Source organism: Tamandua tetradactyla, chromosome 1, assembly GCF_023851605.1.
Source record: "Tamandua tetradactyla isolate mTamTet1 chromosome 1, mTamTet1.pri, whole genome shotgun sequence".
Taxonomy (NCBI): domain Eukaryota; kingdom Metazoa; phylum Chordata; class Mammalia; order Pilosa; family Myrmecophagidae; genus Tamandua; species Tamandua tetradactyla.
In genome coordinates, this window is record NC_135327.1 from 7,714,656 (window position 1) to 7,729,323 (window position 14,668).

A 14,668-nucleotide genomic window follows, 5' to 3' on the forward strand; every position below is an offset into this window, starting at 1 on the left:
TCAGCTCAATGTGGATAGAAAAAAAAGATTATTTTAGGCAATGGATGGATTAGTAGTCAACAGTAATTAATCTACAGTAAACTTTTTTGTAATTGAAGGGATCTTTAATATCCCTTCCAACCCTTGAGTCCTATGACTTTATCATGCACCGAATATTTTCTTAAAAAAAAACTCAGTGGAGAACAATCTACACACACAGACACAAGATGGGTGGGAGTACTAAGTTGAAGGGAATATTTCCAAAGTATGAGCAGGCTGCTTTTCATAAGAAATCCTCAAGTATCTCTAAAGAGCTGTGGGTGAGCTCAAGCCATGTGGGCCTAAATTACTCTGTAATTTACCCAAAGCCGGCAAGATGGTATTTAGAGGCAGAAAGATAACAAGGTAGTTTGGATACTTAGAAGGATTTAGCTTAAGGTTTTTGGGTACAAAAACATATATAAACTTCCATAAAACCTAGTGAGCCTGGCAAGCTTTGGAGAAACAAACAAACAAAATCTGATGAGAAATGAAAATTCCTATAAATATATTTCAGGATATTTTAACAGTCAAGTGTTTTTAAGCACATGTTTTTTTGAAGACCTGGATCCCTCAATACTTCTAGTTTTTTGAAGACCTGGATCCCTCAATACTTTTTACATTTGCTTTTAATAGAAATAAAAGCATTTTCTAATTAGAAACTCTGAAGGTAATTCTATCCACAATTTCTTTTCTTTAAGAACAACAACAACAAAAGCAGCACAGTAACATGTTAAATGATTTCTGGAACCATATAAAAAATCCAGATATTAAAATAGAACATTTAAATGATAGTTTCATAAGTTCTTAAAGCCCAGAATGTATCTATATATTTAATACCTTATTCTTAGATAAGAAAAAATGCTGCTTGTACTACAGTAGCAAAAATAAATCAATGAGGTGATTATTATCCTGTGTCCTGCAAATTAAGTTGGGAGAATTCCCTGTCTCTGCAGAGGCTTTCTTCAAAATGCAGATTGCCTAGGATCTCACAAAGCCACAGCTTTCAGTGCTCTGTGCAGACACCTGGTGTCCTACAAAGCAATCAGGAGTTTGTCCTGGTATACTCTGCTAAAAACAACGTTGGAAAATCAAGACCCAAGTTGGTTCCCAAGCTGGGGTCCCCCACCACTACCACTAGCAAATCATCATCTGGCCCTGGCGCCCCTCTGAGGTTCTAAGCTAGCAAGTAGATCACCAAAAGTACTGCTCAAAAACCCATAATTTCCCCTTGCTCTTAGTAAAATGTTAGAATTCCTTACCTGTAGTTGGGCTATTGAGTACATGGCTGTATATATACGTCAAAGCAAATTCTAGGCATTTCACACAAGTAAATTATCTCAACTAAAAAATAATTTTAATTAATGAAGTGATCTATAATGCTCTGCATGATCTGACCCTGCCAGCTTCTCCAAATTTATCGTATGCCCATTTTCCTCCTCAGTTCACTGTCCTCCAGTTACACTGGAACTTCTTTCAGCTCTTCTACCACCAAGTACTTTCCCCACCTCAGGCCTCCACACCTGTGGCACCTTCTCCCAGGAATACTCCCTCACCCCACCTCCTCTCCTAGTTAACGCCTACTTACCTTGACAATCTCAGTTTGGGTGATTTTTCCTCCTGGGAAGCCCTCCTTTCTCCCTTCATGCTCTATGTTTCCTCAGCATCCTGGACTCCCCCACCACAATATCTACTTAACTAAAATAGACACACACCAGACTATGAGGGTCAGTCTATATTTTTCACTGCTGTAGCCCTAGCAACTGACACATCACAGAGGATCAGTAAATATTCGCTATCAAATGAAGGCATAAGGCTATTAGTCATTCTGATCTGTAAACGTTCCTTCTCCATTTTGCTGAGCCTAATGTGCTGTCTGAATTCTGTCATCTCAAAGCCAACTGTTAAAGCATGGCAACTTGGATCTAACTCTGCTTGGGGTTTGCTCTCTCAGGAAGAAATTGTTCAGGTTCAATAGAACTTAAGTTAAGGTGACAACAATGTCCAAAGAGCAGGATATGTATACTTGTTTAACATGTTTGCTTTAGGCACTTCGTTAACCCCTCAGCCAAAAGAATTGTTTTGTCTGGACAAGGTTTTGTGTGAGATGCTCAGCTACATAGCTTGGTCAGACTGGCACTCCAGGGCAGCATAAACTTAAGCTTTTCCCGAAATAGAAATAATGACATGACACCTTCAGATTTTAGCTCTGTAAAGTCAAGAAAAAATAATCCGACTGAATTCCCTAAAAATTCTTTCCCTTGCAAGGTTGTTATGAAGTGGTGGGAAGGAAAATGAGAAGGATGAGTCAGTGTGAGTCAGTGTTAAGAAAAAAGCTCTGCTTCTGGTAAACAGTTTGCTCTTTTACAGACAGGATTAGGATTATCCGACTCCCACTACTAAAAATACACAAATAACAGGTGGTATGCATTATATAAGTAGTTCCAAAACAGAGATGCGGATCATTGACTCTAAAAAAGAAACAGTTAATCAGCGATGGGCCAGACTTTCCCCAGAGTCTGTTTCTCCTTGGAAAAGCCCCAAGACTAAGCAAGCATTTCCTTTGAGACAGTTAAGATCCCAAAAGTTCCTTCTACTCACTCAAGTGACCTGAAGGAATGGTGAGTCTCCCTTACCATAACTACCACTTAATGAACACCTACTATGTGTGAAGAACGGTGTTGTAAAGCTTTAAATTTTACAACAATCTTGTAAGATAATAGATAACGACCCTGGATATCACAGGGGTAGCATATTGGAGTACCAGGATTTGAATTCAGATCTGACTCAGAAGTGCATGCTGGTTTCCCTGCACCCTCAACTTAATCTAGAAAGACAAATGAGACAAGGCAATGGACAGACTAGGTACCACAGAGGATGAGGTAATAAGAGGTCACTCCATTTATCAAGAAAGTAAAGAAGACAGGATTACTTAGGACAGATTCATCTATTTCCAGGATTTTGAACAAGGCCAGCCCACACAGGAGCTGCCCTCCTTTTGATAAGCTATTATCAAAAAGTATGTGGAAAATATGGATACTTTATTTAAATATACTTACGGTTAAGCTAACTAAGATATCCATTTTTGGAGGTTCTAAGTATATTGTTTGTTTTCTTAAATTAAAAAAAGTATATGGAAGAGAGTGCAGACACAATCAAGTGTAACATAAAGCAATTAGTGTCTTATGGTGAGTGTCATAAGAGAGGTCTGAATATTATCTTGATGTCAGGCTCTGAGTAAGATTCATGAACAATAGGACATTTGAGATAGGCTTGACAAATGGACTTGGACACACAACAGTGAAAAGTTAAAGATATCAGTGGAGTTCAGGGAACAGTACAGTTGGGATAAACTCTTCTGTAACCCCAGCAAAATAGGGAGAAACAAAGTTGTGATACATCCTGCATCTGCTTCAAGTCCCTTTATATAGAAAAGCACAGTAATTTCAAATATTTCCCAGTCAATTCAAATCAATGCATTGGAGACACATACCATATAGCCTTTCTGGAAGAAGCTAATGGAGGTGGTGGGATGTAACTGAATAAATGAATATATATATAAATATCTAGAACATATGTGGTTGTAACAAAACGAGCATTATAGATAAGTTCTATCATTTACATGAATTATGGTCAGGGTTCTGTAAGCATACGTTTGCTTTTAATTTAACCTATAACTCCTTCATTAGAAGACCAGTTAAGTCAATAATTCTCAATAGGTACAGCTCTGCTTTCTGGAAATGGTTAACAGAATGTTTGTTTGTTTCCCACTCAAATGAGCATTAGTGGGTAGGGACCAGGATGCTAACCACCCTGCAAATTGTGGGACAGTCCTACAGAAACAAAAACTTCCCTTTATCCTGCCTGCTTTTCAAATACCAAGATATTCCTGCAGTGAAAAGCCTGTTTATAATTATCTGAACCTAGAGCTTAACTCCTTTTTTACATGTAAACGCAAAGTACTTTTGCATGGTTTTAAGAGGAAATGTATTTTCCAAGAATGCACCTACCATATAAATCAAAGGAAAATGATGCTTGATTTTGTAGTTAGGGGTGAATTATCATGTCTGTAATACACTTTCGAAAAATTTATAAAAAACTGAAATATATACCTATGCATACACACATGCATACAAAGCATATACCAGCAAAATATTAACAACTGTTAGAGCTGGGTATTTGACTCAGATGCTGCTTATTGTATTATTTCTTTCTTTTTTCCTGTATGTTTGACATTTTTCATTACAAAAAGCTGAGGGTTGGGAAACCATCTGGCCCTCATTAAGTGAGAGGCTGTAACAGAGGTTAAGAGCAAAGTTCTGGAGCTTTGTGACCTTGGGCAGTTTACCTTCTCTCCTGGTGCCTTAGTTTCCCCAGCTGTAACATGAGGATAATGATAATACCTCCTCATAGGATTGTTATAAGGATTAAATGAGTTAATAAATGGAATGTGCTTAGAATAGAGCCTGGCACAGAGGAAGCACTATGAAGTAGGCATAACTAATATGCCAACTATTAATTATCATCACACCTCAGTGAGTAATCACTCACCCGCCCACCTGCCCACCTAGCCAGTCTGAATTACTTATACAAGCAGAAGGGTTGGCAATTCTTTATCAAGAGTGTTTTTCACACTCTTTCTTTCTGATCAGATTATTTCTCGCTATCCCCCTTCTCAAAGCTGCTCCAGTCAGATAAGATTCTACTATGCCTCTAAAATGCTAGTACATATTTTCCTCAGACATCTGACCTTATTCTTTCCCCATCCCACCTGGCACATCTTTTCTCCATCCTCCCTCATAACTTTTATTCATCTTTCAGGAACTCAACCAACCACCAGACAAACTCAGCCATCACTTGGCTGTCCTCCTCTGGACATTAGCATAGGACTGCAGTGAATAGTCAATTGCCTTTCCATTTGTAGGTATCTTTAGAAACAGAACACAAACTTCTTGAAGACAGGGCTATGACTTTCTTTACTTTCTATTTTCTTTAGCTTCTCACAGCCCCTCCCAAAGGATGCACAATGAAATCTCTTTTTGACCTAAATTGCTGCATTTGCTCTCTGAAGAATTTGTCCTTGTTTAAAATTCTGCCTCAGATTAAAACTTGATCAGAAGACTTTGCCCCATAGTTTCCTAGACCTTACACCCAAAGCAGGAGCACTGAAGTAAGAAATAAATAAATGGGAACTTCTCAAAATTAAATACTTTTGTGCATCAAAGAACCTCATCAAGAAAGTAAAAAGACAGCCTACACAAGGGGAGACAATATTTGGAAACAATATATCAGATAAAGGTCTAGTATCCAGAATATATAAAAAGATTGTTCAACTAAACAACAAAAAGACAGACAATCCAATTACAAAATGGGCAAAAGACTTGAACAGGCACTTCTCAGAAGCGGAAATACAAATGGCCAAAAGGCACATGAAAAGATGCTCAACCTCCCTGGCTTTTAGGGAAATGCAAATCAAAACCACAATGAGATATCATCTCACACCCACCAGAATGGCCATTATCAATAGAACAGAAAACGACAAGTGCTGGAGAGGATGTGGAGAAAGAAGTACGCTTATCCACTGTTGGTGGAAATGTCAAATGATACAACCAGTGTGGAATGCAGTCTGGTGGTCCTCAGGAAGCTAAATATAGAATTGCCATATGACCCAGCAATACCATTGTTAGGTATCTACTCGGAGGGCATGAGGGCAAGGATACAAGTGGACATCTGCACACCAATGTTTATAGCAGCATTATTTACAATTGTGAAGAGATGGAAACAGCCTAAATGTCAACCAACAGACGAATGGCTAAACAAACTGTGGTATATGCATATGATAGAATATTATGCAGCTGTAAGACAGAATAAAGTTATGAAGTATATAACAACATGGATGGACCTTAAGGACATTATGCTGAGTGAGATTAGCCAGAAACAAAAGGACAAATACTGTATTGTCTCACTGATATGAACTGACATTAATGAATAAACTTGGAGAATTTCATTGGTAACAGAGACCATCAGGAGATAGAAATAGGGTAAGATAATGGGTAACTGGAGCTGAAGGGATACACATTGTGCAACAGGACTGAATATAAAAACTCAGAAATGGATAGCACAATACTACCTAACTGTAATACAATTATGTTAAAATACTGAATGAAGCTGAATGTGAGAATGATAGAGGGAGGAGGGCTGGGGGCACAAATGAAATCAGAAAGATAATAAAGACTGAGATGGTATAATCTAGGAATGCTTAGAGTGTATAATGATAGTGACTAAATGTACAAATTTAAAAAACTGTTTTTGCATGAGGAAGAACATAGGAATGTCATTACTGCAGGGTGTTGAAAATTGATAGTAATTAACATTTAAAAATTTTAACATGTGTGAGACTAAAGCAAAAAATGTTTATTTGGTACAAAATTAATATTTTGACTAGTGTATTTCCTAATATAACTTATGTGGACAGCTTAATTGAACACCATAATACTTGGAACCTTAAGTAGGGCATGAGATTTTGTAGGTCTGTCCACAGTGATGCCCCGATAAATCTTAGAGTGATTTGAACAGTGAGTAAAAAGGTATTTGCAAAGAATGGTAAGAACGGGGGAAAATTCAACTTCCCCAAGTCGAATTATTGATATTCTCACAAGCAGTGGGGACAACCAAAGCAATAGGCTGAGCCCCCAATCTTGGGGTTTGTTCATATGAAACTTAACCTCGCAAAGGACAGGCTAAGCCTACTTAAATTTAGGACCAAGAGAACCTCTTATTCAGATGTGGCCTCTCTCTCTCAGCCAATACAACAAGCAAACTCACTGCCCTCCCCCTCACTACATGGGACATGACTCCCAGGGGTGTGGACCTTCCTGGCAACATCGGACAAAAATCCTAGAATAAGCTGAGACTCAGCATCAAAGGATTGAGAAAACCCATAGAATGAGCTGACAGTCAGCATCAAGGGATTGAGAAAACCTTCTCAACTAAAAGGGTTAGAAGAACGAAATGAGACAAAATAAAGTGTCAATGGCTGAGAGATTCAAGAGGTTATCTCTGGATGGTTATTGAGAGGTGTTCTAAATTGCTAGCTGCCGGAATGCAATATACCAGAAACAGAACGGCTTTTAACAAGGGGAATTTAATAAGTTGCTAGTTTACAGTTCTAAGGCCGAGAAAATGTCCCAATTAAAACAAGTCTATAGACATGTCCAATTTAAGGCATCCAGGGAAAGATACCTTGGTTCAAGAAGGCCAACGATGTTCAACGTTTCTCTCTTAGCTGAACGGCACATGGTGAACATGGCAGTATCTGCTGGCTTTCACATGACTCTACCAAAAAGGGACTCTCTCCAAAATGTTTCCTCTTTTAAAGGATTCCAGTAAGCAACTCCACCTTCAGTGGGTGGAGACACACCTCCATGAAAATCATCTAATCAAAAGTTACCACCCACAATTGGGTGGGTCACATCTTCATGGAAACAATCAAAATGCTCCCACCCAGCAATATTGAATGAGGATCAAAGGGCATGGCTTTTCTGGGGTCCACCACAGATTCAGACCAGCACAAGAGGTTATCCTGGAGGTTATTCTTATGCATTAAATAGATATCACCTTGTTAGTCAAGATGTAATGGAGAGGCTGGAGGGAACTGCCTGAAAATGTAGAGCTGTGTTCCAGTAGCCATGTTGCTTGAACATGATTGTATAATGATATAGCTTTCCCAATGTTACTGTATGATTGTGAAAACCTTGTGTCTGATGTTCCTTTTATCTACCTTATCAACAAATGAGTAAAATATATGGAATAAAAATAAATAATAGGGGAAACAAATGTTAAAATAAATTTAGATTGAAATGCTAGTGATCAATTAAAAGGAGGGGTAAGGGGTATGGTATGTATGAATTTTTTTCTGTTGTCTTTTTATTTCTTTTTCTGAATTGATGCAAATGTTCTAAGAAATGATCATGATGATGAACATGCAACTATGTGATGATATTGTGAATTACTGATTATACATATAACAGAATGATCATATGTTAAGAATGCTTGTGTTTCTTTGTTGTCATTTTTTTTTTAAATTAAAAAAGAAAGACTTTGCCCCAGTCAAGCCACTCCACTTGACAATAACTTTTGTGCTAACATAAAAAGCCAAATGTGGTTCTGAAAAATCTCGAGCTGCATGTGTGGTCTATTAGAGGCCAGGGTATGCTGGAGTGCTAATCTGGATGTCACCCAGAAGCTACCTCCTGAACACATCCATGCCCAGCAAACCCATCAATCTGCTTACATTTCCTTTTGAAAGGAGGGTGTGATGTGATTAGCAGATAGTGTTCTGATGGTGACAAGGACCACAGTCTTTTTCCTGAAGTGGTCTCCAAGAGAACCTGAAATGCAAGGAAAAGGAAAGTATTGCTCCAGGTTAGGACCTACTTTTCTGAGTAAATTCCAGAGAGCTAAGCTGGACCAGTGTTTCGTTCCTTGCTTACAACCCTCCAACACCTCCCAGTGTGCTCAGAATACAATCCACACTCCTTGCCATGTTCTGCAAAGCCTGATATGATCCAAGCCTGATTATTTCTCTAGTTTCAAATCATACCACTGTCCTCCCTCTGTCTATCGTCCAGCTTCACTGTTCGCTGAACAGGCCAAACTTTCTACCTGAGGGTCTTTGCACATGTGGCTTCCAGTCATGGTTCCATAACTTAAGAGCTGTAGGATACTTAATCACTTTGAAATTCAGTTTCCTTGCCCATAAAGTTCAATCATTTGGGAAACATTTATTGAGAGCCTACTATGTGCCATGTTCTGCTCTAGGCACTGGAGATACAGCAATAAACTGAATAGACAAAATCCCCACTCTCTTTAGCTTATCTTCTACTGGACAAAAAGCAATTAAACCACAATAGACAAAGAATTTCAGACAGTGACAAATTATGTGACATATAGAATTACGTGAAGAAAATTAAACAGGGTAATGGGACAAATGAGCTAAGCATGGGGGTGGGGGCAACTACATTAGAGTGGCCAGGAAGGCTGCCTTGAGGTGACATATGAGCTGAGACTTAAGAAAGAGAAGTCAGCCTGTGAAATGCTGGGGAACAAGCATCCTAGACAACCCACAGTGCCAGCACCCTGAGGTAGGAATTAGCAGGGTGGGTTCCAGGAAAAGGAAGCTAAGGCTGGCTGGTGAGCAAGAAAAGTGGCTGCAGAGGCAGGCAGGAGCCAGGTCCTACAGGGTTTTGGGAACTGTGCTAAGGATTTTGGATTTGAATATACATGTGCAATAGAAAGCCCCGGAAGTGCTTTAAACTAGGATCAATTTTCTTTTCTTTCTTTCTTTCTTTTTTTTTTTTACTGTAAAATATAGCATATATATAAAAAAGCAATAAATTTCCAAGTACATTTTTTTTTTGGTTATATTTCTGCTTTAATAGAGTCATTTGAAAATGTACATATATCCAGAGAAAAAGGTAAAGAAGTATGAGGCATTGAGAATATGGCTGTGCTTTAATTTGGGTCTTAAGTTTCTAACTATAACAGAGACCACACTTTTAAACAACATCCACTAGCTCTGCAAACACATCCAATCATAATATCATAGTAATACACCTTACACTATAAAACACATCAAATATCCACTCCGTAAACTCAGAGTGTTGTCTTTTGATTTTTTTCGTAAGAAAAGGGACATCTGTAATTCACATTCAGAGGCATGTTCCTGAAGACTAAAAAGTTATGAAATATTGCCTGTCGATTTGCTTCTCAAACACTTTTTTAAAAACAGCATAATTTATTCTTTAAAGCAATTTTATGGACATGGGGAGTGTAGTTAATTTCATAGTCAGGTTGGTTGAATACGATACAAAGAGAAGGCACGTATTTTCCAGAACAATATGATAGATATCAGCATTAAAACATAAGTTTTTAACATTCCAGGAGGAAAAGAAAGTGATATAAATGTAAGCTTCTTTTCAGATATTTAAAAATTCCTATAAAATTTTTGGTCCCAAGATCATTTAACTACGGTACACAAAAGTTTCCAAATACATTGCCTGGTGTCAGGGTGGGGAAAATCCCTCTCTTTTATATAATAAAGTCATCTTCTGCTCTCCAAGTACATTTTAACAAGTAGTTATAGAACAAATTTTAAAGTTCGGTATGGGTTACAGCTCCACAATTTTTCATTTTTTCTTCTAGTTGCTCTAAGACACTGGAGACCAGCAGAAATATTAATGTAATGATTCAGCAGTCATACTCATTTGCTAAATCCTATCTTCTCTGTTATACTCCTCTTTCTCTTTAAATAACATATTTACATAAAAGCAATAAATTTCAAAATATATAGCAACAATTAGTTGTAGAACAGATTTCAGAGTTTGGTATGAGCTACAATTTCACAATTTTAGGTTTTTATTTCCAGCTGTGCTAAGGTACTGGAGTCTAAAAGAAGTATCAGTATAACAATTCAGCACTCATACTCATTCGTTAAACCCGACCTCTGTATAACTCCACCATCACCTTTGATCTTTCTCAAGCTGGGATCAAATTTATGTTTTTAAAAGCTCACGCTGCTGGGAAGTCTGAGCAATATTGGTGGGTTGTATCACTATCAACATACAGGTTATGATATTGTACTACAGTTTTACAAGATATTATTGAAGGGAACTAGGCAAACTGCACATGGGCTCTCTGTATTATTTCTTACCATTGTTTATGAATAGACAATTATCTTAATAAAAAAGGGAAAAAAGGAAAAGAAAAAAAATTCAACTTGGCTACTATGTGGAGAACAGACTGTAGTAGGGCATGAAGGGAAGGAAGCAGAGAGACCAGAGAGGAGGCTGCTGTCTGGGGAGAGATGAGGACAGATTAGAGGTTGCAGCAGGGAGCAGGGTGTTTTTGTGCTGCTATAGCAATAAATCTAGATGGACTGGATGTGGGACAGGAGAGAAAGAAGTGAGGGTGGAGCCCAGGTTTTTGGCTTAAGCAAGTAGGTATTTCAATCCTATCTCTCTAACAGTGCTTTTGTGAGAATTAAATGAGTTAATACATGTAAAACACCCAACACAATGCTAAGCATATAGTAGATGGTCAATGTATGTTTAAATGAATGAATAAAATTGACATAGTGTATAAAAAATTAAAGTATACCTTAAGTGCTGTATAAGATCCCCAAATTCCTTCAGAAATTAAAACTAGTTCCATATTTCATTTTTCAAAGATTATCAAAGCTCAAAGAGGACATTTACACCCCCTTCCAACTTCCTTTTCACTCAAGGACATAAACAAGTATTAGAGTAGTAGAGGGTTTCCATAATTATAAAAATTCAAGGATTTCCAGTCAACCTTCTCATTTTAGAAGTTAAAGAATTTATTTCAATGTAAATTAGAAGTAGCACATCTTCTAATACAACATTGAATAGATGACAACTACAGATGATTTGTACTGGAGCCTTTGAAAAGAAATGCCAGCAAAATATGCTGAAATACCAGGGAAAAGAATCAAGAAAAAGACTGTGTTCATAAAACACTTAAATAGAGCACTCCATAGGAAATTAACTAACTATTCATATGTCACTGGGAACCAATAATAGCATCAGGGTATTGTTCTTTTTGAGATAAAACTGGGCTTTCTACTTGTTTGTTTTGTTATTTGGGAGTATGGAATAGGTTTAGTTTGTTTGAATAAAGAAATTCATAAAGATACAAGATGCCATAAACCACAAATCCTAAGAAGGACAGTTTTTACTATCTGAAAACAAAACCAAACTTAAAAAAAAATCAAGCCTAATTGGCAATGGTGGTTTTAAAAAAAAGATACTTCCTGAGAATTTAAGCTTGGGTCACTGACTTTCTGATCTGTGCTTATATAACTCCCATATTCAGGGGACATGACAGCCGATTGTCTTGCCCAAACAAACCCTGCAGAAATTTATTACAACCGTTATGGATATTCCATTCCTCTTCCCATAGTATAATTCTTATCTCAGACAGTTATGTGTATGTGTGTGTGGTTTGCACGAATGCTCTGCATAACTAGAATTCTTTGCAGTACTGAAGAAAAGAAAAGTGTTTAAAAATTAGTCTTCACTTAACTAAGGAATGTCAATAACGCAAGGTGTTGAAAATAGATGGTAATTAATATTTTAACACTTTAACTTATGTGTGAGAATAAAGCAAAAAATGTTTATTTGGTACAAAATGTATATTTTGACTAGTGTATTTCCTAATATAACTTATGTGGACAGCTTAATTGAACACCATAATACTTGGAACCTTGAGGTTTGTCCAGGATGATGCCCCGATAAATCCCAGAGTGATTTAAACAGTGAACAAAAAAGTATTTGCAAAGTCCCTTTGGGGGAATGGTGAGAAAGGGGGAAAATTCAACTTCCCCAAGTGGAGAATTTTGATATTCTCACAAGCAGTGGGGACAACTAAAACAATAGGCTGGGCCCCCAATCTTGGGGTTTGTTCATATGAAACTTAACCTCGCAAAGGACAAGCTAAGCCTACTTAAATTTAGGGCCAAGAGAACCTCTTCTCTTATTCAGATGTGGCCTCTCTCAGCCAACACGACAAGCAAACTCACTGCCCTCCCCATCTCTACGTGGGACATGACTCCCAGGGGTGTGGCTCTTCCTGGCAACGTGGGACACAAATCCTAGAAAGAGCTGGGACTCAGCATCAAGGGATTGAGAAAACCCCTAGAATGAGCTGAGACTCATCATCAAGGGATTGAGAAAATCTTCTCGACCAAAAGAGGGAAGAGCGAAATGAGACAAAATGAAATTAGTAGCTGAGAGATTCCAGAGTGGAGAGGTTAGCCTGGAGGTTAGTCTTACCCATTAAATAGATATCACCTGTTTAGTTAAGGTGTGATACAGAGGCTGGAGGGAACTGCCTGAAAATGTAGAGCTGTGTTCCAGCAGCCATGTTGTTTGAAGATGATTATATAATGATATAGCTTTCACAATGTGACTGTGTGGTTGTGAAAACCTTGTGTCTGATGCTCCTTTTATCTACCTTATCAACAGATGAGTAGAACATATGGATTAAAAATAAATAAATAATAAGGGGAACAAATGTTAAAATAAATTTAGTAGATTGAAATGCTAGTGATCAATGAAAGGGAGAAGTAAGGGGTTTGGTATGTATAAGTTTTTTTCTGTTTTCTTTTTCTGAATTGATGCAAACGTTCTCAGAAATGATCACGATGATGAATATACAACTATGATGATTTTGTGAGTTACTGATTATATAACAAGAACGGAATGATCATATGGTAAGAATGTTTTTGTTTGTATGTGGTTATTTTTCATAAAAAAAAGATTGTGGAGAAGAATACAAACTATGTCAGGATATTGAGAGCCACTGATTGTATCCCATGTATGGACTGTATATTTGTGAAGATTTGTCAATAAAAATATTTTAAAAAAAAGAATATACAACTATGTCATATTGTGAGCCATTGATTGTTATACAATGTATGGATTGTATGTTTGTGAAGATGTCAATAAAAATATTTTTAAAAAAAGACCTTAAAAAAATTAGTCTTCATTTAAAAGAAAAGAAAATGATTTTTTAGGAAAATTCTGGCTTTGGGAAAGTGACTAAGTAATCTGTGGCTTAAATACTTATCTAACTAAGAGCTGAGCAAATAATTACTTTTAAAAATCTACACAAATGATTTTGTTTATATGTCAAAGATGGTGAAACAGATTCTGCTACAAAATTTTTCCTACCCTAGTCCCCAGCAAATGTCTCTGGCTCCTTAGGAAAACTATTTTTATCCCTTTATCTCCTGTTTGATTAATACTTCATTCCTAGTGCATATATGGACAAGCTATATAAAGTGAAACTGTTTTCGTGGTTTAGAAACAAACATAGTCAATGTAACTAACAGCACTGAATTATATATTTGAATGCGGTTCAAAGGAAAAGTTTTAGACTGTATATATTACTAGAATAAAAACTGAAAAAATATCCATGGGACTGTACAGCATAGTGAACCCTAAGATAAACCATGGACTATAGTTAACATTACAATTATTAAAATGTGTGTTCACCAATTATAAAAAATGTTTCACACTAATGCAAGGGGCTAATATATGGGAACCCTGTATTTTTTTTTTAACTTTTTATCGTGAAAAAAAAAACACATATACAAAAGAGCAATAAATTTCCAAGTACACTTTAGCAAGTTGTTATAGACAGGCTTTAAAGTTTGGTATTCTAACAGTTCCACGATTTTTCATTTTTTCTTCTAGCTGCTCCAAGACACTAGAGACCAAAAGAAATATCAATATATTGATCCAGCAGTTATACTCATTTGTTAAGTACTATCTTTTCTATTATTCCTTCCTTCTGTTTTTTATTCTTCTTTTGTGATATATAACATATATACAAAAAAGCAATAAATTTCAAAGTAAATCATAACAATTCACTGTAGAACAGTTTTCAGGATTTGGTATGGGTTACAATTCACAATTTTTGGTTTTTATTTCTAGCAGCTCTAAGGTACTAAAGACTAAAAGAAATATCAGTATACTGATTCAGCACTCATACTTATTTATTAAACCTAACTCTCTCTTTATAACTCCACCATCAGGAACCCTGTGTTTCATGCATGATTTTCCTGTAA

At 36.8% G+C, this 14,668-nt stretch overlaps 1 protein-coding gene across 3 annotated transcripts in view; it reads right to left on the minus strand.

Annotated features, from left to right (window-relative positions):
• Positions 1-14,668, minus strand: part of PKIG (cAMP-dependent protein kinase inhibitor gamma) — a 149,771-nt gene that overhangs the window by 114,381 nt on the left and 20,722 nt on the right. Inside the window, exon 2 of one of the 3 annotated variants that reach the window (XM_077168105.1) lies at positions 8,312-8,408. The exons of 1 other annotated variant lie outside the window; for it this stretch is intronic. The gene's annotated coding sequence lies outside the window, so the exon portion shown is untranslated. Of the gene's footprint in view, positions 1-1,606; positions 1,725-8,311; positions 8,409-14,668 lie in introns of those variants that run through there. One more of the 3 variants, XM_077168099.1, reaches the window with a different exon arrangement.